We start from the raw sequence: 22,344 nt of genomic DNA, 5'->3' as shown, positions 1-22,344 counted from the left end.
TTTTTTTTTATCCTGACTGTACGGAGCGCGCGGCTCGCAGTCTCACGGCAGACCAGAGGAGCTGGGAGGTAAAGTGCCGACGCAAGAGAGGAAATGAAAATGAGGGTGGAGAGAGCGGAGGTGTCAGAGCGGCTTGTCAAACTCTCCTAGCACGTACCGTGAATATTCGGCAGCTGACACACACACACACACACGCATGCACGCACACACACAGCAGCCGAGCTGCACCCCTGGAGACAAACAAAGACAAAGAAACGTAGACAAATAGATTCTGGAGATGGATGCAGCAGATAGATAACCGTATGGATAGCCCTCCTCCTTCTCCTCCTCCTCCCACCCCGTACCCCGCATGGATAGCTGTCTGGGCCTTCATCTCAGAGCAGTGCATTTTATGAGGCAGAGCTGACAGGAAGAGTCTCCCCACAGCTGACAGCACTGCCGTCCCACTCCTACCGAGGCTCGTCTAGAGGCTCGGCTGCATCACACAGGCAGGTGACACCCAGGACAGGCCAGCTGATTAGTGCCAACGCGGCTCTCAGGAAGACTACGGCTACTAATGCGGATTAAAGGGCGGCCGATCCAGATGTAGTTTTATTCCGGTATTCTGTAGTTCTGCTACGATAACGACAAAAGTGACAATAAGTTATGGTAACAAATTTTGCTGTGCGGTAAATCGTCCCAGATGTTATTGCGATACACAATGATATTGTTGCTTTGAGACAATTTTCAAGTAGCAATAATGACTGCATAATAATGCAAGAACACATTCTCAAAGATCAATAAACCTTCAGTTCTAGTGAACATTTAACACATTGGAACTGGACGACATTTTAAATATTCAAAATAAACAACAGAAACAACAAAAGAAATGAATTCTGAAGTCTCGGCCATCGAAAAAAGCGCAAGTTGAGTGTTCTCTGGTTTTATCGAGTACAGAGTGACAGAGCTACCTCTACCACTCCCACCTGCTGCTAGGAGTAAGCTAACCCTGATCCCAGGATGTCAAGACTAAACATGCAGTATAAAGTTACTTCAAGTCTTATGGAACAGAAGCAATCACTCTACTAACTGAGCTTTTTTTGCCTCTCAAATTTATTAGAGCCGTTTTATATTTCATTTAGCAGAGCGCAACTTTAGCCAAGAAACACTTTTTTCTCTCTCTCTGTGGTAAATGTGATCCTAGAGGATTACCAAAATGCAACAGTTAATTTCTAGCTTCAGTCAAAGCTCTTGGAATCCAATTTTCCCCTTGGAGAAGTTTATTAATTCTACATTTAGGCAAATAATGAACTTTGTTCTGTTTTTCTACGATGGTGAAAATATTCATTTAACTCAAAGACTGCACCAGAAAAAAAACAAAAAAAAACGGCATTAAATATTATGTATCATATCACATGTATCAAACCGCCATAGGTGTTTATCTGGATTCCAGAGTCACATACAAAGAACCTTGAAGATGTGTTGTAATTTGCAATTTCCCACAAAAATGTTCAAAAACATCGGGGTTAATTGACTAACTCCTTCCTGCAGGTGGCAGTACCTCTTACTTCTGCTGCACCACAAAAATTAGGTGATTTTGATTGCTAAGACAAAAAAATCGCTAAAAGAAAAGTAGAAATCCACACAAAATTGACATATTGCCACACTTTTTTTGGCAAATCTTACAAAATAATGTGTGGAAAAATTCAAAAACATTGGGTTTTAGTGATGCTAACTCCCACCTGCAGGTGGCAGGATTTCTTAAATTGCTGGCTTAACCTTACCAAGTTATAGTCTGTAATTGAAATGTTGAGTAAAAGTAAAGTCACATTTACCGATATACATAATCTCAAAAACAACTTAATTTCTTACAAATTTTTCTTAACTGTCCACAATTTTGTCCACAATTTTGATTGTAAAATCTCACTAAAAACGATCACCGCTCATTTTGGGACTGATGAATGTGAAAATATGCTCAATACCATTCAAATTCAAGAATGTATTGAATGCAGACTTTGCTATTTATTCATATTTCAACAGTCTGCTAATGGATTTTATTGGTACACTCTACCACAGGCGGCCCTTTTGCAACATTCTTGATCTTGACTTGGCCTAAAAATGAAAATGCATTTGACACCTCCTGTCCAAGGTTGAGAAGTGAATATATGTTTTCATTCCGCCAGGTTCATCCAACCAGGTCCGTTATGATTTAGGGAATGCAATGTATTCTGATCAATAGGCGGGGACCCACAGGGCAGCTGGGGTGGAGGACCACCACGGCCGTAAATCAGACAGAGAAGCACTTACACTTATGTCCACTGTGTGTCCTCTGGGCCATTATCGCTGGGTGCGTTCACACATCAAATTGGCAGGGGTCTTCCAGGCTAAAAAAGGAAGAAGAAAAACAAAGGGCCATTAAAGCGTAGAAACAAACCCAGCTCTGAGCACACACTTAAGCACCATTGCACAAGGACTGTGAAGAGAGTGTAGGGCCCACAGAGAAGGATAGAGACCAGAGGAGGGAGAGAGAGAGAGAGAGAGAGAGAGAGAGGGAATGCAACATTGATTTTTTTTCTCCCCCCCTCTGAAGTGCCAGTTCATCATTCTGTGAGACACACACTATCGATCCCTCGCCTTTCGTTTGTTTGTAATTTTGGGGGCTCAAAACTGTTCACAAAGATAGATCCTCTTATATGCCACTTGCCGCTGAGATGAAGAAAGGAGGGATCAAAGGATGCGGCGAGATGACCTCATTTAACAAGGTTCTCCTCACGCCGCTGCTCTCTGTGGTGTTGTTTATTATGGAGGCTTTAAAGCGAGTGCATTGTTATCCATCCTGAGTGAAACTTTCTGTTTGTCTGTGTTCCGTAAATGTGTTTTATGAATGTGACGCACTTGATCTGCGTTGAAAGATCACAGACTACGGCTGCGTTTCCTCTGACCATATAATTGCGCAATTTGACGTTTAAGAAATAAATTTGCTTAATGTAAACATGGCAATTTAAAAAAAAATAGCAAGTTGTTTGGCTGCATCGAAATCAGTTTATTTAGCAAAACTGCAATGTTAACACTTTTTTTTTTTGCAACACACCAGTCACATGATTAACGACTGGATGCTGCCGCTGACGCAAAGTTTTGAACATACTGGAAATGGAAACATAGCTACTAACCTTTAAAATTTGCCAAATTTCACTTCTCCTTATGCACACAGTCATCACAGTTGTAAGTTTCACTTGGTTTCCTTGCCTCTTCCAAGTAAACTAGAAACTATTTTTTTTTATCTCTTCCTCAACCTCTTGAGGTACGTTTTCAACTCTATTCTCTGAAAAGAAGTTAGCGAACTAAGTTTGGTCTTGCAAGTCAAGTGAGAGCATTTGATTGTAAATTGGGACTGTGTTTTATGTGCTTGTGGTTTGCGGGTAAGGCTGGTTGCCAGCATTGTGTTAGCAAGCGCAGCATCCACTGCGGCCTGTTTTCCACAGCTCCATCCATCGCTTCCAGGGAAATTCTCAACCTGGGAAAAGAACCACCCACATACAGCGTTACCTTAGCATCTCCAACTGTTCTTCTTCACACCCTCGCTCCTCCCCACCCCCTCTCCTCTCCCACCACCACGTATTCAGAGACACAGAGCGGTATCACCTGACAATTCCTACGGAGGATACTAGAAAGGTCACCGCTGCCTGGAAAGCATGCTTTACCCCGGGTTCTGCAACCAAAACAAACACCTCCGCATGTTTACAGGAAGAACTAAGCTAATCCTGATGCTTACATAGCAACATTCTAATTGTTTGCATCAATATGAAATCACGTGTGAAGTGGTTTGCATTTTTATCGGCATACAACGATTTGTGGTACATATGAGGAGAGGATGCCGTGTAGTAGAACGCAAGAACAAGCATAAAAATCCACGCTCCTTTCTTTTTTTTTTACCCCCAATGAAATCAGTTAAAAACATTGTGCAAGTACCTGGTATTTGTTAGTCTTCATACACTAACATAAAAAAAAGACCCAGAAATGTAAAGGTATAAAACAGCAGCAGTTTATTTATATAGTCTGAGTGTGTCTGCTTCACTGGCTTCATGTTGATGTTGCTCAACTTCCCACTGTGAAGCCAAGAGTGCAAAAAAAAAAAAAAAAAAACTTTGGGTTTCTTTTCCCACAAATAAAAAAGGAACTGTAGCAGAATCAGCAGCTGTAATATTAGTATAAATTGTTGTTTTTTTGGGGGGGGAAAAACATTCCAGAATTTTAATCACATCCAAATGTGAGTCTGAGGTGTTCGGTAGAGAGATGTTGAGTCACTTATTGTCTTTACTTTGTTTGAGCTTTATAGTCAACGAGACTATAAACACTTGCATTGAACATTCATATGCCAGGTAAAGACAGAGAAATATATTCAATATCAGTAAGATAATTGACAATACTGAAACCAATTTCTACATCTTTGTCATATTTGCAATAGATAGTTAAATTAAATGGAGGTCCGAGATTCTTTACATGGAAGACTGTGGTCTGAGCATTGACCTTCAGTCTGGGAAACTTGCTAAGCCTGTGAAGTCAGAATAACAAACCGCTGCAAAGGGAACGAATTGGATCAGACAGAAGAAAAACACCAGCTGTTCAAGAAAATGCTGTTTTATTGATTTCCACACTGCCTTAACAGGAATGCATATTGGGAGCAGCGTGGCGCATCACACCTGTCAAAGGATGCCTTTACCAAACTTTGTAAACACAGAGATGAAAAAGAGATTACTGTGCTTTGGCTGTGGATAGTTTCTTCAGCTACAGCAACCCAACAGAATATAACATGTTACAAAAGATCACTGGGTGTGGGGTCAGATGTAGCTTTTATTGTTAACATTTAAATAATTTGTGGTTTTGGTTTGTTACACAGCATCGTCATTGTTCTCTGTTGTGTATAACCACAGTTTTCTATATCAGCAGGGCATCTAATGACAGCACTTTCTAGGTCTAGAAAGTAGTACAAGGACATTTCAGATTTTTTTAGGCGTGACAGAAGTCTTCTGTTTTGGTGAACACCTAACTGACTTTATCACATTATAAGTCAATTAAGTTCTGGTTCCTGCTGTCTGGATGTCCTGCCCACACATTTCTTTAAGAAAGTCCTGCCTGTCGTTGCTAATGATCTGATCCAAATAGTAAACTCATCGCTCTCTTCAGGTGTTTTCCCCCAGGCTTTGAAAACAGCAGTTATCAAACCACTGATAAAAAAAAACAATCTGGACAAATCACTAATTCTGCAGGAATTACAGGCCGATCTCCAACCTCCCATTCATCAGCAAAATTATTGAAAAAGCTGTTTTTAAACAATTAAATAACTTCCTAACAATAATGAATCGTTTTGACTCCTTCCAGTCTGGTTTTCATGCTCACCACAGCACGGAGACGGCCCTGGTAAAAGTGTTCAATGACATCCATATAAATACAGACTGTGGGAGAACCACAGTGCTGGTTCTGTTGGACCTCAGTGCAGCTTTTGACACTGTTGACCACGACATTTTATTGAATCGACTGGAGACTTGGGACGGACTCTCCAGTCCAGTGCTCAACTGGTTTGAATCTTACATAAAGAACAGAGATTTCTTTGTTTCAATCGGAAACTTCTCATCAGAGAGGTCAAAGGTCACATGTGGGGTACCCCAAGGTTCAATCCTAGGACCCCTTCTTTTCATTATTTATATGCTCCCACTGGCTCAGGTTATAACAGGAAATAGGATTAGCTACCACAATTATGCGGATGATACACAGCTCTACATCACGATGTCACCAGGTGACTCTGAACCCATCCAATCACTGAATAGATGCTTAGAACAGATCAATGTGTGGATGTGCCAAAACTTTCTCCAGCTGAACAGAAACAAAATTAAAGTTATTATCTTTGGACCTAAAGAAGAGTGAACCACAATCAATGCACAGCTTCAGTTCTTACAACTAAAAACCAGCGATCAGCCCGAAACCTGGGAGTAGTGATGGACTCTGACCTGAACCTTCAGAGCCACATTAAGACAGTCACAAAGTCGGCCTTCTATCACCTGAAGAACATATCAAGGATTAGAGGACTTATGTCTAAGCGAGATCTAGAGAAACTCATCATGCGTTTATCTTTAGCCGCATTGATTACTGCAACAGCGTCTTCACAGGTCTGACTAACAAATCAATCAAACAGCTGCAGCTGATCCAGAAGCTGCTGCTGCTGTTCTGACTAAAACCAGGAAGATAGAGCACATAACACCAGTTTTAAAGTCCTTTCACTGGCTCCCTGTAGCTCAGAGAATAGACTTTAAAATACTGTTGTTAGTTTATAAATCACTGAACGGTTTAGCACCACAATACCTTAAAGATCTGTTATTGTTGTACCAACTGTCTAGACCCCTCACATCTTCTGGTTCTGCTCTGCTCTGCATCCCCAGAACCAAACGAGGAGAAGCAGCATTCAGCTTCTATGCACCACAGATTTGGAAAAAAATTCCAGAAAACTGTAAAACAGCTGAAACACTGGGTGCCTTTAAATCTCAACTTAAAACCCACCTGTTTAGAGTTGCTTATGGCTAAATTAGGGTTAGAGTGCGGGTTTTGATGTCTTTGATGTTTTTATGTTTTTACTTTTTAATTTCTTTTTATTTCTCTTTCTCACTGTTTACATTTTAATGATGTAAAGCCCCCCGGAAAATGTCCCAGTTAAACGACATTTAACTAAAGTTCTACGGAATTTAGAGTCCCAGTTGAAGGCGTTTCAACTAAAAACCTAGAGGTTGGAGTCCTTGTCACACGGCGTTTTTGACTAAAGTCCCTGAGGGTTGGAGTCCCAGTTACCGACTTTTAACTGAAGTCCTAAAAGGGGTGCAGGTTTTAATGTTTTTATCTTTTTAAATCTTTTTCAAAATCTCTTTCTCTTTCTCACTTTTTATTCACTGTCACATGCTGTTTTTATTTTAATTATGTAAAGCACTTTGAAATGCCTTGCTGCTGAAATGTGCTATACAAATACAATTTGATTGATTGATTGATTGATTGATTGATTGATTGATTGATTGATTGATTGATTGATTGATTGATTGATTGATTGGTGACAGACTGGCGACCTATCCAGGGTGACCCCTGGGACGTTAGCTGGAGATAGGCACCAGCAACCCTCCCGACCCCACTAAGGGACAAGGGTGTAAGAAAATGGATGGATGGATGGATGGATTGATTGATTGATTGATTGATTGATTGATTGATCAAGGTAAAGATGCTAACCATGTGCCAAAATTGGTCTGGTCAAGTTCTGGTCCACAAAATACACTTGCACCCGCAATCCAGAAAGAATGACGACCCTTTGGCGGCCCACACCTGGCAGAGGTGGCCAACACCAGGGCCACACATGGCGCCAGCTGTGAAACACTGGTCTAATCTGGTTTATCATAGTCAACTTGAGTTTGATGAGCCTTATGTATACTATAGTGCGTTAAGACCAAACACAATTTGAGTGTCAGGGGCATTTACATACAAAGTCTACGGTCGGACTTTGCATGTGGGATCCAGAAGTGCTGTGGCACATCTAGTGGTTCTTTTTTTGCGTGTCTGGCACTGCATTTTTTCTGATTTTGAGCGTTTTATGCACAGCATTAACCAATCAAAGAAACTCTGTTGTGTGGCGTAGGGACTTATAGCTGGAGCCCTGACAGGAAAATGAACACTGATGAGGGTCAGCAGGTCGTCCAAATGGGCTCAGGTGAGACGAAAATAATGCAGAAAACAACGCTCAGCTTCTGGAGTTCGTGGTGAAACTCTACAAACGCTCTCAATTTCATCTTCCACTGAACAAAGAGAGCAGCAGAGGAAAACAACCTAAAGTCAAGAGGCTCCTCCCAAAACAGTTCCACTCTTTTCTCAGAAGTCCAGAGCGTTCTATTTTGTAAAGGCTGTGCCTATACTCATAGAATCTGGGGTTACAATATGTAACCAGCGACTTTGACGCTCGATATCAAGCGTCCAACTTGAGTTGTTGGTCACCTTTCTGACGTGCAAAACTCTTTCGGTTGGAACGCAACATGAAAGACGCCGATGGATGTGTGTTGAAATGGCTTTATTACTGCGTTTCTATTAAGGAAATGTATTTTCGTCACTTGCTGTCACTAAAAGCAGCTACCGTTCTGCCTTCTTCTCTCAGCAGCTTCTTGGGAATGTGTGTTTGCATGGTAACACTTTATTTGAAGAGGGTGAATAAGACTGTCATGACACTGTCATAAACATGACATAAGAATTCCCAAGAAATACGGTAGTTGGACTTTTTTCTGGTGACTTTGTGACATTTAAATGTTTTGCCGTGTTCAGCTTTGTCGAATGACTGGCTGGTTGGAAACTCCAAAGTAACAGTGAATGCCCAAGTCACGCTGAAAACACTCTTTAGTGTAGAAGCTGCTGAGAGAAGAAGGCAGAACGGTAGCTGCTTTTAGTGACAGCAAGTGACGAAAATACATTTCCTTAATAGAAACGCAGTAATAAAGCCATTTCACTGTGTCTCCACTATAAGGCTAGATTAATCTGCGGTAAGTTCACCTTTGACTCTGATGCGATATGATAGAATTTGAATGCTGTTAACGTTTTGGAAGTCTGAAAGTCAATCAGCATTAGCATGTCAGTAAACACACATCCATATAAATTTGTTATAAAAGTATTACTGATTGCACTTTAAAAATTAGGTAACTTTATGTTATTAAAGGTAAAGTTTAAATGGTAATGATTTCTTGGTCAATGTCAAGTTGTCATAACAAAGACATTTTAAATAATGTCAACTTTGTATTAAAAGTGTCATAATTTACCAAATGACACTTTATGACAACAGTCATAAATATTCATGAAGGCTTATTCATGTTCATGACAGATGTTATGTCATGTTTATGAAAGTGTCATGACAGTCTTATTCACCCCCCTTCAAATAAAGTGTTACCGTTTGCATTCCTCTGGATAATCTGCATTTTTTGCGATGTACTGTATACGTCACAGACGTCTGCATTAAGAATACATTGAAGTCTTTTCTCCAACCACACGCTGCTCTATGGAACCTCTGTCACCTTAAAATGCCACGACACAGGAGAGACATCTTTCATCAACTTATATGCCAAACGCAAAGAAGTATGAAACAATGCTCGTATATCTGAGATCCGAAGATGGGATTGATGTGACAGTTCCTCCGTAATGAGCCTTCATCACCCACGTCCCCCTACAGTGACAGACCTCCACACTCCGGGTGGAGGTCATCTGTGTGAACTGGGTGCTGCATCCACCAGATGCTTATGGCGTATTTGCTGCCTACGGGGGGAGTCTATCCACGGTGCTTCTTCATTCCCCGCTCCCCAGGTTTTTAAAATGTCATTTATGCCTAATGGCCATGCTCATTAGCCGCATCTAAAAAAAAAAAAAAAAAGCACGCGCACACACACACTCTGGTCATTACCAGCAACATTTGCAGTCAGGCTTCATGCCGAACTCTCTTGTCTGAGTCATCCGTCACAGCCCCGTTCCTTGGCAGTCGGCATCATAAATGACGCAAAGCACAAATCTTTTTAATCATCTGCAACTACCTTTTATCTGCTTACACTGGTGGTGGATGTGTTTTGACAAGGCTGTTTTATCAGTAGCAGCGAGAGAGAGAATCTGAAACAACATCCATCACGCCGAGGATGCGAAGGCCACTTGGGAGACTGCACAGGCAGCAGTGCGCTAAGAATTGCACTTTACCTTGGAAAGATCCCCCCAACCCCCGTGTGCTAGGGGCAATATGGCAGAAAGGAGGACTGCGCGTGAGTGGGGCCACATTCAAACAATAGCACTCAGCTATCTTTTATTATTTACAGTAGTGTGGAAAAAATTGACCTGTCTTCTTACTCAGTTCTACTTTTGGTTTTCTGTCACCCTTTTTACTTACTTTTATTTCACACTTTGTCACATTTAATGATTCATATCAAGATAAAATATGCCATCAGACAAAGATAAACTGAGCAAGTGCACAATGCAATTTTCAGATGAGGAATTTGTCAGTGGGAATAAAAGCCATTGCAATTGCAGCTTTTCCATTAAATACATAACAAAATTAAAATCACATGTGAATAAGCTTGTTCTTAAGTCATTAAAATTCATGGCAGCAACGAATGTAAACAGTTACATGAGCTATATTTATAATTCAGTCATGATGCTGGCGCTCATCATCTAACAGCCATCAGAGGAGATGTTTAGCAACAAGCCCCGCCTACTTTGGAGCGACTACGTATGCAGCGTTTTAGGGAAATTGTAGCCAGAGATTTTGCAGAAAAGCTATGGATTCAACAGGCTGGAATGACAAACATTTTTTTAGGAACTGGTGGAGCCAGCTGCAATCTGAAAAACCCCCCAACAAAGACAAACCATCATCGTGCTACCACTTCCTGTTGTCTTCTTCTTCATTTTTGCCAGTAGTAACATCCGGCTGTTGCTCATGTGTCTCGTGCGATGTGAAAAAAGTGTTTCCATTACAGCTTTGTGAAATACATCTATTGGGATGCAACTGATAAACCAACTCATCCCAGTGAGAAAACTTATCAAAAAAAGTGAGATTTTTTATTTTTTTTAATTGCTGTATTTCCATTAAGCAAATGTATTTCTGTCATTTCAATTTGAGCAATTCTATGGCTAATGGAAATACAGCTAGTGATTTTGTTTCCAGATGCTCTTGAACTTCTTTAGATTGAGGCATTCTGGGTTACATTTGGAAATCAGGATTAGTGTTCAGGACTGGATGTGGCTCGCAAGAATGAACCAACAAAATGTTGTCAATACATCAGTTGGTGATTTAACATGGAGGCCATTTTTTTCACCTAGCTTTTCCCCTAAAGGTAATTTTTAAAGATAGAGATCATATCTTTAACTTTAACCTCTTACACCCTAAGGGGTATAAATAAATAAATTTCTAATCAAATTTAATTGATGATCATAAATACACACATTTGCAAAAAAAAAAAAACATCTGTAAGGGCTCAAAAACAATTTTAAGGCATCTTAGAACTGTGTAAAAAAACTGCACTTACCTAAAAATAATCCTTTCCAAACAATCCTGTTGGAGTTAAGAGGATAAAATAGTTAACACCTTTATCACTTCTTAGCTTAGTCAATCTCAGACATCTATTCCTTTTTCTGCACCAAATACAGCACAAACATAATTAAGAAGCATTTAAAAAATGAAATAAATAAACCGCTAATATGTTTATTTCTGCAGAGCGGTGTTGTGTGGGTGTGCAACGCCCTGTCAGAGGAAGAAATAGAGTGAGGGGGAAGAGTAGGTGGGAAGCGCGCTGGCTATCCTTTGTCAACTGCTCAGTGCCATTTAATGGCCTGTAAACCCGTTTTGCCGGAGAAAGAACAGGCAATTAGCATACTGAGTGGATTACAAGATTGCTCTGACTCCTGGATTAATGTGTGCACTTAATCTTCTCTTTGCTAAGCGATTCTTGGATATAAAAGAAGCAGCGAGTTCTCTCAGCTTTCTAAACATGACAGAAGACGCTATTTCTACCTGTGTCACCGTCTTTAGTGTAGTACCTTTACATATAGCTGTCTAACGATGAAAAGCCTGTAACGTCATAAAACCGGTGAACCTGAGCAGCTCAGGTGTCCTTCAGCATCACTTTAGCTCAGTGTGAAGTTCTCATTCAGAGACTCTTGAATATCGACATTTAGTCTCCTTTGGAGGAAATCTGTCAACATCCATAGCCCACTTCAGACGAGTCCACAGATTGTGCTTTTGAATTTAGACCTGGACTTTGACTAGGCCAGTATTTCATGAAGTCATTCTTTAGTCCATTTGGGGCTGACTGGATTTGCAGTGATGCTGAAAAAAAAAAAAATTATATATATATATATATATATATATATATATATATATATATATATATATATATATAATTTTTTTTTCCATCTTCTTGGAGATAATTGATTCTGACTGGTATCACAATTTCAGTTCCACCAGAGCTGAAGTAACTCCAGAGCATGATGCTGCCATCACCATCTTTAAAGGTGGCTTTGGTGTTTTTCTAGAAATGTTTTTGTGCCACATGAACCCACAACACAGCCTGGCTGGCCTATGTTATTCTGCATGATTATAATCTTGCTCCACACCACAGTCTGGGGTTTCACCCATTCACTTGTACTTCTCTGGTAGATTTTCAACCGGGCCAATCAGTGAACAGAAGAAGTTATGAACAATGATGTAGATTTTCTGCTGTGTTTTAGAATTATAGTCTGCCTGTAGTTTTAACAAAGGCAGTGGAGGAAGTGAAGGAAGCTGTTCAGTCCTTGTTGGTCATGCTTCTAACTATGTAAATAACATTATTAGTCACCTGGCTGATGTGCATGCTATTCAGAACCACTGAACAGCTTTGTGCTTGCAAAGCTAACCTAGCGGTTAGCATTGTTGTACACATGGGTAGAAGTCAGCTGGTCTGAATCTTGGCCAACAACAGCACAAATGATGGGCATGATTTTTACCACAAGCTGCATTTACATTGCAAAAGTGTGCAAAAGTTTGTGAATATTCCGCGAATGTTGAAAAAAGACAATTTCACAATTACCGTGTTTCCATTAAATAAGAAACACAATTAAAATCGCAAATGAATACACTTGACCATGTGATAAGTCATTGAAGAACAACCACTTCCTGTCGTCGTCTTCATCTTGGTTTGCGCCAGTTGCAACATCAGGTTGTTAATTATGTGAGCAGTGATATGAAAAGTGAAAAAAGTTTTCAATGCAGTTTTGTGAAATAAACCAATTTTGATACAGCCAAAAAAACAACAAAAAAACCTATCAAATAACAAAAACGTTTTTTCAAAATTGCAGTGCATCCATTAAACAAATTCCTTTTCGAAATGTTACATTGCGTAATTATATGGTCAATGGAAATGCAGCTCATGCTGGTGGTTAATAGATTTTAGGCTTTTTGTATAAATCGCTTCACTTTGATTCGTTCAGTAAAAAATAACAACAGGGCTGATCTCTTCAAACAAAAATGTCAAGCATAATATTTCAGTTAAAGTTACCACAACTTCCTTCATTTTTGCAAGCTACAAGCTTTTATGCAAATAATCCCTAATGATGCAAAAATGTTAGGCTTGTAAATTAGCATTCAGATGAACTGGTGTGATGTTTTCGTGCAAATAAACAGTCTAAAATTCAAACTCTGACAAAATTCCTAACAGAGCTGTGCAGGACAGCACACGGTAGCCTTCAGCTCTCTAGAAACCCAAACTCTATTTATGAGCCGCAGAACTGCACCGCATGTCTTCACAAACTCCGGCTTCTCCTGCTATCGCTGCCATCGCTCCTGACTCGCTGTACTCATTCGCTGGCTTTGATATGATCTGTAATCCTCGGCTCCCCCACCTCACCTTGGAATCGAGTTGTCGGGCCCCAAAAATGAGGCGAGATGATAACTTTGCATCACCATTGCTCAGTGTCAAGGCAGGGTATCTTAAAATGGCAACTTCAGCTGCTTAGAAGTCAGGATGTGGAGAGACACGACGGAGAGCACACTGTAGCAGAAAAAGTGCCAAAATCCAACAGTTAAACTTTTATTTCTATTTTTTGGTAGATGTTAAAAGGAAAAACATAAATACTTTGAAAATCTCGGAGGTGCAAAGAGGACTTTAAATGTTAGAGAAATCATGTGGTGACTAGACTGGGCACCGTTTAACAGTGCAATCAGGTTATGCTAACTACAACACTCTTAAGTGTGGGGGTTGTAACTGTGAGAAAAGTACAAAAAATGAGCTATTATCTGTATCAGTTAGGTTTTAAAAATGAGTCAGAGGAAGCACAGAGTTATAGGAAGCTAGTTCAAAGGAAACTGAATGTTCTACGGCTGTGTCTGTGTTGTTCCTTCAGGCTGCTAAAATCAGGATGTGCGCGCCCTTAGAAAGTCTTAAAAAGCCTTAAAATCACGTATGTAAAATTAATGAATTAAGATGTCTTAATTTCATTACAAAAGAGGTAATTCAGCCTTAAATACAATACGGGTCTTAAACTTTGTTCTGACAGGACTATTTCATCTCATCTATACTCGAATACGTTTTTTATTTCTGTCAGGCAAAAGTTTGAGACGCGCACAGAAATCGTCATTGCGTTCTGTGACTGGAAGTGGTTAAGACTACCAGTGACAAGCTGGTCATATAGTCGTGCTGCCTAGCTAGCTAGCTTTTTTGCATCTCTCAAGTGTGATTGGCTCGACACATGGTAGTTGGCGAATGACAGTGACAAAGCCCAAATTTTCACATGTATGAATTGTCATCTTATCGTGCGAGTATGGAGAGGGAGAGACATCGCCCCCTGTGTGTCGAGCGCAAATTTATCTCCAGTTAGCTAGACGAGGTTCGTTTTCATCACCGCCTCGGTTCTATTTCCAACTTATATGAGGATATGTGGGTTCTGTCCCAAAATGTGTTAAGCTTGGTGCTATGATGGTAAATAAGGTCGTAGAGAGCTGCTGCCCAGAGCCACAGACAGACTCCAGAAATGTCACAGTTTTTCTATTGCTTGATTGTATTACAGCAGAATACCCCCAAGCTTTCCCTTTATTTATAGTTTTGTTTCTGTCTTAAATTTCAGTGAAATGTGGCATTAGAAAGGTCTTAAAAAATCTAAAATTTGACTTACTGAAACCTGTAAACATCCAAGTTTCCCTCCTGGATCTGTTACTCCCACAACCTGATCTCAGGATTGATGATCTTTTCTGGAGGGAAAGAGGCAGTGATGTGTTGCTGTATGGCATCTTATTGGAAAGACATTAAATAATGACAGCTGTATGGTGGGAAAATTTTGCAGATTTCAAAGCATACAGAACTTTTACACTTTGAGAACTTTGAACATTTTGTCTTGCTTAATTTTAGTGAAAGTGGACACTTTCACAGATTAATGTGATTGACAGTAAATAAGTAAAGCTAATTAATCAGACTTTTTTTCCAAATAGAAAAGTCTTGTTTAGGTGTGCTACTGCCATCACAAGCTACATGGGCAGTTACCCAGGGCGACATTAAGGAGAGGGATGCCCAACAACTAGAAAATAAAACATTTGTCAGTTGTGGCCTAAACAGGTTTCCTACTACTTGTATGCATATTCAGTAGAGATGCACCGATCCGATATTAATATCTGTATCGATCCCGATATTGGAAATATTCAATATCTGTGACACTCAATATTAATGTGCCTGATCCATTAGGGCAGATCTACTCAGTGTATTTCTATGTTTTGTACTCTGACGCCATGCTTTCGTACTTTACAATATATTTACAATTTCTAATTACACTTTTTGAACCATTTCAAAGAAAGTTTGTTGCCATTTTTTTTTTTTTACATTTTTATTGTTTTTGTCAGTTTCTTTATTATTTACTTTAAATTGGCTGTTCCGCTCCTAATTACGCTGACCGAACAAATTAAATAAAATGTATTTGATCAAGCTTGTAAAGCTGTTGGTGTATTTAAGCGTGCTACACTGGAACTGAGTTATCAAATAAATTTCTAATTCAGAACATTTAAGTCTGTGTGTAAAAACAAAAGTACATTCAGCTGTTCGAGTTGTTCCGATTACTATTGTCTGACACTGAACCTAATATATATTATCGGATGTGAAAACAGTGGATAGGTGCATCCCTAATATTCAGTGACGTGAGTTTTTCTTGCTTATTGCTGAATAATGGGAAACTAGGATAACTATTTTCCTCTTGAATTCTTTGTTTTTTTATAATTGGATGCATTTTAATTGATTTGGGGGCTTGTCCGGGGTAACATTCAAGTTAGAACCACCACTGGCCATCATTGAGATGAGATTTCATCGTTCAAACACTGTAGACCGGCGAATAATGAGTGACATGCATGTGACCGTCGGTCTGGAGTCGTTTTTGGTGGCAATAATCTATTAAAAAGCAAGTGAGAAGCAGCAAGGTGAAAGACAAAGCTAGGCTGCATCTCCCCTCGCTTTAAGAATGCCTTTTCCTCCTAACCAATCAATAATCATCACTAATCCCATCATTTCAATTTCTTTATGTATTTTTTCTCAATGAGCCCATGGCAGAGACTCAATGTTTTCCAGCTCCTCTTTCTCCTCACTGCTTCGTCTCTAGAGAGACTTCCAGAAAGTTCCCCTCTCTGCCTCTGGAACAACAATGTTTGGCTAAATAAAACTTTGCAGCTTTTATTTAGCTTGAAGCTGCTGTAACACAACCCCATGCCTCATTTCTGCAAACACATACAAAGTCTTGTTCTGTAAAAGCGATAAGTGTTCCCAACCCAGCCCTCCGAATCTGCTTGTGTTTACCTCCAAGGTGCCCTGTGGCACAGCAGGGTTGAAAGCAGCATCAGACCGCCCAGCAGAGGTTTAATAAAAACTATTTACTCCAACCGAATTATCAACATTGACCAGAGACTGCGGGAATATCTCAGACAGCTGCCTCTCGTCCCAAGGTCTCTCTCCAAAAACAGAGCGGAGGACGCGAGACGCACTCACACATCACACACACGACAGCAAGCCTCAAACTGTGAAGTAAGCAGTCAAAAAATTACAGACTTCAGAAGCAACCTCGGGGGGGATAAACGCTTTCTGCCAGGAAATGCAAGTGATAATTTTTCCATCTTGACTTGTAAAACACAGCTGGTTTTCCATCTGAGCAAAAGATTAAGTGAGAGAGTTGTTTTTTTTTCTTTTTTCTTTCTTTTCCCAATGAGTCCGACAGAAACTTTCTGGAGTCTCGGAGGACGCTCGGCTGTTGCTGGACGCTCGGCGGGTTCCGCGTAGCCGTGTGTCTGTCTGCGGCGCGCTCGCTTCGCTTCTGCTGAGCGTAACAATAAAGCCGAGCCGAATGTGAAGTCCTCGCTCAGCAACTTTAGTGCTGGCTCCGCGAACAAAGGGGTCAGAGCTTACAGTAATTTCTGTTCTCTCCACATCGATATATGACGCTTTACTCAGGGCAATGAGAACCTGTCCAGAGCTATAAAACAGATCTGTTTATATGAAGTCAAACGAACGGCCTCCGCCCGCGCACACAGAGCAACCTTTTGACCCCTGGGTGTGAAATAGGGAGGCCATGTGTGGTTCGGTTCGACGTCCCCTTGGCAAAAAGCACTGAAGTCAGCTCCAGTTTATTACAGCTAATGTACCATCTGCTTCCCAGGGTGACTCCTCATTAAAACTGGAGACGATAAATAACATATCTCACGTCTGCAGGACTGGACCTTAATGTGACCACTGGTATAATACACTTGCCTCAATATAGTGCAAGCAGATACTCTTTAAAGGGGGCAATATTATGTGTTTTCCAGACACAGAGTGTAATTTCACAGCACAATCAAGTAACTATTTAACCTTCAGTTATAAAAATGCTATGTATATATCAAATGTGACTTTGTGATTTAACGCAGTGAAAGTGGGCCTTTGTTTCTAGGCTGGGTCCACCCAGGCATTTTGCTCAGCTGAATGGTTGCCACGGGAGGTTGAAGGATTTCTCAAATATGCATGAATGAATCACAACAAAACTTCAGGTATCTTTTTGATGAGCGAAGAACATTACTACATGATGTGAAGGTCAAAAAACCCTGCCCCTTTCTGCGATTTAATATCAGTCTATATCAATCTCAATTTAGATTTTTTTAGTTACATGAATATTTACCCTTTAAATATTTTATTTAATACATTTAATCACAATGTTATTTTTTGTTTTTTTTTGTTTTTTTACTTGCAAATGTTCTGACCCAGAATCTTTGAATTCGTGTGTTTCAGGTTTGCCCCTAAATCCGATGCACAAACAAACAGTGATGGACGACACAGCCACTTTTCTTGGCCTATTGGCATTAATTTCAGCTTCAAATAGCTATCTGAGTGGACGTTGGAATGGACTATTGTTGTGTTCCAGTTGTACTAAAAGGAGTTAGCTCATAAGCAAAGCTAAAAAAAAGCATCTCAATGTTAACCGTTAGCAACACACAGGAAGGTCCAGGAACACTTAAATGATGCACTTTGCACCAATCTAATGGCTGAATAACCCGAAGAACAAACTGAAAACATAAGAATCTTTGTTGTTGAGCATATGTTTTTTTATTTTATAATTTAGCAGCAAAATGGGATTTGAATTGAAAATGTTGCTAATTTTGCAGATGAATGGTTTTTGATTAAAATGCAATTAATTTAATTACAGACCCTGCAATTAACTCAATTAAAAATAATCAGAACGTTGCTGATGACTAAACACCTGAAAAGGCTACTTAACATGCGCTAAGAGACATTAAACTAAATATTTGTCAGGGGGCATATTTGAGGTTGTGTGTGTAATTTAGACGCTCTGTGTCAAAATCCATCATAAATTCAACTAATTCAACAAACCTTTTTTTTTTATTATTATTATTTATTTTTTTTTACCTTTTTTTGTTGTATAGTCACAACCAAATCCAAAAACAGAAAAGCTCAAATGCATCTTTAAAAGCCCCAAATTACAGCATCATTCATGCCCGTGATAAGTGGGTGTAAACTGCTTACTGGCTCCGCATTGTGTGAAGTCATCCTGTCACGGTTACACTCAGCCGGGATTCAATCGTTTCGAGTTTCACTCACTCCTATGAATTAATACGTCTTCTAAATACCCTGCTTTGCTTTGAAATGTTCACATTATGACATCAAAGGTGAGAAACGGAGACGGCGTGTAAAAATCCTCGTCAAGACAAAAGGCCCACTTCTCTCAGAGAAATTAAAGAATGCCTCTCTTAGACTAAATGAAAAAATGAGTGAGGCCAAGCATCATTTCAAAAAGGAAATCAATAACCAGATTATAGATTTACCATCTCATGCAACACGCTGATTACCCAGTGGACACGCCTTCGCTATAAAATGGCCGTATAGTTTCTAGGGTTTGCTAGCTAAAACTTGAGGCAACACCGTTGTCAGCCTTATAAACTTGTCAATAATGAATCGTAATCTCGTCTGTTTACAAGCCTCCCCAGACGAGGAAATTAGCCATTACTGTCACCATGAATTACAAGGACATATGTGTGTGGGTGTGTAGCTGTGTGTGTATGAAGGCAAAAATAAATAGCAACTCCCTCAATGCTGCTTAATTTAAGTCAACCGGTTAGAGGGGGATGAGGTGGTTTATATAAGCATCTGTTTGCCACCCAGACCCACTTAAAAGATATGTACAGTAAGACAAATCTAAAAGTGCAAACTTTTCTTAAAGAGGCAGTATTATGTAAAATTGACTTTTTCTGAGCTATTATAATCTTATTCCCTCATCAAAAACATACCTGCAGTGTTGCTTTGAGTCTTTCATGTATGTTTGAGAAATCCTTGAATCTTCGCCTCCCCCACCACTCACTCACACAGCTCCTTCAGACTAGCCAGCAGTAATTAGCAAACACCTGGTGGAACTGGGCATCAGCTGAGCTCATTATAGGAGCTACCTCTTAGTGAAACACTAGTAAAAACGTAGTTAAAGGCTAAATAAAGGAGCCATGTTATGATGATTTCCTGAGTTTCAGACAGAGTGGCAGCTTCTTACAGAGGCAGAGGCCCAATTTTAAGGTGTTTTACAAAGTCAAATTTCTTTTAAATCATATTTGATATATATGGCATTATTATAACAACTGGAGGTACCATAGTGACTTCATAGTCATGCACATTTTGAAGTGTCACATCGTAAAAGGTTGATGGAAATGGTAAAACTGGGAATCATTTCCTCAATTTTGCAAAAAAAAAGTTTCTAAGCTTGAGGAGATTTTGGCTTTTCCAAACCCAAAAATCATTTACTGAATAAGTTCTGATGGAGTGAATGCTCCCATGGTGGTTCTGCGTCTTACCAGAGGAACAAAATCCAGAAAAATGTCAAAGTCCAAACCTCCAGCATGGAGAGAAGGACTGTCAGCCTGCAGTGGCTGTCTGGAGGCACTCTAGGCTGGGACGGGAGTGATGGAACAGCCCCATCCAGAAATGGGTTTATGACTTAATAGAGGCAGAAAACTCTGAGAAATCTGTCCATCACATGGCTCTGACTCTTCATTTTTCTAAATTGCGTGGTCCATGCTAGTTTGCGATCATTACTTCCTGTTTATTACAGCCAGACGTAGCGTCAACATCAAATGAATTTACACTTTGAGCAACCTGGTTGATTCACTCCAAACCAGCATACGGAAACAAAGCTAATTTGCATTTTATTCTTGTTCTTTTTTTTTTTTGCGACTTTTTAAAAGTTTGCTCAAAACTCGCATAACAACTGGATGAAAGCATAGCTGTTAAGGAACTTTGGTCCAGTCTTCCTCATCTGATGCAGGACCAAGTTTAAGCCTAGCTTTAATCACCTTAGACTCTTAACATAATATGGCATACGAAGGAGGTTATGGAAAACTGAATTCTTAGATTTGCTATCAGATGTTTGTGCTAATATGTTGTTTGATTTTTTTTTTTTTCAAAAAACAGACATTCCTATGTTTCCTGAGATGTTCATTCTGGTGCAGCACAGCAGAACCACAAGAAGGGCATTGTTCGTTGTTTCACTGAGTATATTCGATTAGCAATCATGTTGTTTTCCTGCTGTATTGTGGTTCTGTCTGGTTTAAAAGGAGGAAGCGCTGATGATTGCAATGTTTCAAAAAGCAACCTTGCTTCTCAACACGTCCAATAAATCGCTTTTCATTTGATACCACACTAAATCTTGTGCAACACCTACAAGTGACGCAACGCAGCTTTCTTTCTCTCACCCCGAGAACAAAGGTTACAACGTAACCCTGACAGCTGACATTGTCACATAAAAGCTAAGGGGGGAACGGCATAAATCCCCAAGCTGTCACATCAGTTTACTCAGATCCAATGAACTCCTTCAGAGCCTCATGTGAGAAATGATGCTGCAACGCTTCATCATCTATGACAAATATGCAGTAACGCCAACCAACCAATCATCGGTAGGCTCTTATCTCTTATCATTTGTGTTCATACCACCCTCAAGATGTCAAAATGTAGCGTAAATGGAGTTTTTTTTTTCCCCAACTATGACTGAAATTACAGACATCACGAGACAGAGATATGTCACAGTGAAAATCTATAGCAGGAATCAAGTTAAGAATCCTGCAGAAAATGTGATTTACTTTCTGTTACACTTTCTATGAATACACTCTGCTGAACTGTGAGATGTACCCCATCAATCATGGTGTTGCATCGGAGACGGGGGCATGGTTGGATATCACAGACGTTTCGTTGGAGAGAGGGATCACACGGGCGTTAAATACAGCAGTTGAAGCATGGAACACTCCATCATCAACATCAGAATGATCAAGTATTTGCTAGTAATTGTGTGAAAAACTGGGAATCTTGTTGATTCGATATCACACAAATGAGTACAAGGCAAGCATCAGAGATACGATAGGCAAGTTGTTTTACATCTGGAAATTTTGCACATGCGCACAATGCTGAAAGGCCTAAAGGCGATTCTTTTATTTGCCATCTATGGCGACGCTGCCATGGTAGAACAATTTCATTAGAACAAAACCTCGAGATGTAGGTATTATTAATTTAGTGCAAACAGGAGAGGGAAAAATAATGCAAAAAAATTGGTTGAAGAATGACTCAAAACCACTTGTACTCCACTTTTTTTCTTGTTCTGTGTCAGCTAAGCTACACACAGACCCGTTGCCATAGCAGCTGATTGACAGCTCCACTAATGTATCAGAATTCAACACCGACAAACAGGCAAACATTTCCCACTCAAAGTAGAGAACATTCAGCATGTTTTTTTTGTTTGCTAAACCGAAACACACAGAATTCCACAGCACATCTACATGTTCAAATTGTCAAAGTCAAGCTAGCATAACCGACCTACGTTCCTCTTCCTTTTTTTTTTATTAAAACTTTTTACTGTCCTGTGAGATGTGCTACCCTTTGACCTTATTATCTAGTTGCCATTGTGATGACAATTAGTAGCAAAGCACTACATCTTTTTTTCTTTTATATATGACACAGATTTAAGATTTAGTGTGTTATATTGACAACTAAAACCATTTGTAGTCATGGTCAGAGAGCATGACATCACGTTGCAACGTCCTTATGCCTTTTTTCTTGACATGTCATCATTTGATAATTTAGTGATATGACTTCAGTTAGTTGATTATAAAAAAAAATGTGGGGCAAAGATTTCAGGCAAATTTGTGTTTTCTTTTTAATGACCAACTAGAATAAAACACAAAGCGGACCAGAAATAAATGAATTCCCCTTTTACCTTCTACTGCACACAATTATTCATTAGCTCAGTCTTTAACTGTAATCTGCATGTAACCTAAATCGGAATGCTATTTTCTCCTTCAGT

General features: G+C 39.8%; 1 protein-coding gene across 4 annotated transcripts in view; it reads right to left on the bottom strand.

Moving 5' to 3' along the window:
* LOC103465750 (mgat4 family member C) overlaps positions 1–22,344 on the bottom strand; it is a 145,659-nt gene that overhangs the window by 79,275 nt on the left and 44,040 nt on the right. For 3 of the 4 annotated variants that reach the window (XM_008410874.3, XM_017305368.2, XM_017305367.2), the window contains one exon: positions 2,287–2,363. The gene's annotated coding sequence lies outside the window, so the exon portion shown is untranslated. Of the gene's footprint in view, positions 1–2,286; positions 2,364–11,048; positions 11,084–22,344 lie in introns of those variants that run through there. The other variant, XM_081607697.1, reaches the window with a different exon arrangement.

Source organism: Poecilia reticulata, chromosome 6 (assembly GCF_904066995.2).
Source record: "Poecilia reticulata chromosome 6, P_reticulata-male-v2, whole genome shotgun sequence".
NCBI lineage: Eukaryota > Metazoa > Chordata > Actinopteri > Cyprinodontiformes > Poeciliidae > Poecilia > Poecilia reticulata.
The sequence above is the reverse complement of the archived record's forward strand: the minus strand, read 5'-3'. Positions and strand labels throughout refer to the sequence as shown.